The sequence below is a fragment of the Haplochromis burtoni genome, unplaced genomic scaffold, assembly GCF_018398535.1.
Source record: "Haplochromis burtoni strain Fernald_Lab_line unplaced genomic scaffold, NCSU_Asbu1 Contig_114, whole genome shotgun sequence".
Taxonomy (NCBI): domain Eukaryota; kingdom Metazoa; phylum Chordata; class Actinopteri; order Cichliformes; family Cichlidae; genus Haplochromis; species Haplochromis burtoni.
In genome coordinates this window covers 1096536-1097698 of record NW_024582475.1, presented here as the reverse complement: position 1 = coordinate 1097698, position 1163 = coordinate 1096536, and positions in this window count along the sequence as shown.

Sequence of the window (1163 nt, the reverse complement as noted above, 5' to 3'; positions counted from 1 at the left end):
CTTTCTCAAAATATTGAGAAACATCTAAAAGCCTGTGGTTGTCACTGTGCCATTGTTTGCTAGATTTACATAAAATGTTTTTGGGGTTTTTATTTTTGCCTTTAGTGATTGAAAAGATAAGAATGTTGGGAGGCGTTGTAACAAAGCAAAGGGGTCTAATGCCTTGGTTTTTCAACAACTATGGAGAATTAGATTTCTTCAGATCAGCAATAATTTATACTAAAATGTCAGTCATGTAAATGTAAAATCCCGTGGCTTTCACTGTTCCTTGTCATTTTTGTTACTTCTTTCAAGCCTTCTTGTAGAGCTGTTAATAGTTTCTTGTCAGTGAAACCTGTAATTGCAGTGCCATCTAGTGGAGCTCAAGTATGGCAGAAGAGACACGCAAAGGTGAAAAACATTGCTTAAAGTATGTCTATTAAACCTTCACAACAGATCATTTGAAATTCAAATCTTTTCTTTTTAAGTGTATTGCATTTTTTTTTTATATTGTATTTAAACAGAGGTTTCTCTAATTTTGTCCTTGCAATTACTAGGTAGTTAACTCAGCTCACATTGTCTCAAGCAAAAGTTTTAACCTAACTGAAAGCACATTTACTGCAGAACTACTGCATTAGGCTACATTTTTATTTCCATATAGACAATTAATAGCTGAGTGCACGTTGCCTTTTGTTTTTGTTCTTGTAAATTCTCATTTCCTGTTAAACATACTTTTGACCACTATAGAACTATTGTAGCGCAAAAACTATCTTGTTATTCCCCAAAATTTTGCATTACAAAAAAAAAAAAAAAAAAAAAAGAGATCTAAAACTAATAATAACAACAATAATAAAAGATACAAAGCAATCAGAATGGATCCATGGCTTTACTTTGAAGGAAATGAGAAAATAAAGACCTACATCCTTGGTTCAGATAGTTTCTTTCGCAAGTGTTCACCCCCAACAAGCAAAAACAGTACATTCAAGTGAAGGGCCAAAAAAAAAAAAAAAAAAAAAAAAAAAAAAAACAAAAATGACTCTTTGCAGAAATCATGACCCAGTTACTCAAATATATCCACAAACCTTGATGGAACAAGATGCCATTAAACGTGTTCTATCCAATGCCACTCAGTGAGTCAGTGACCTAATACGCAGTTTAAAATCAGATCCATCATAAAAATATAT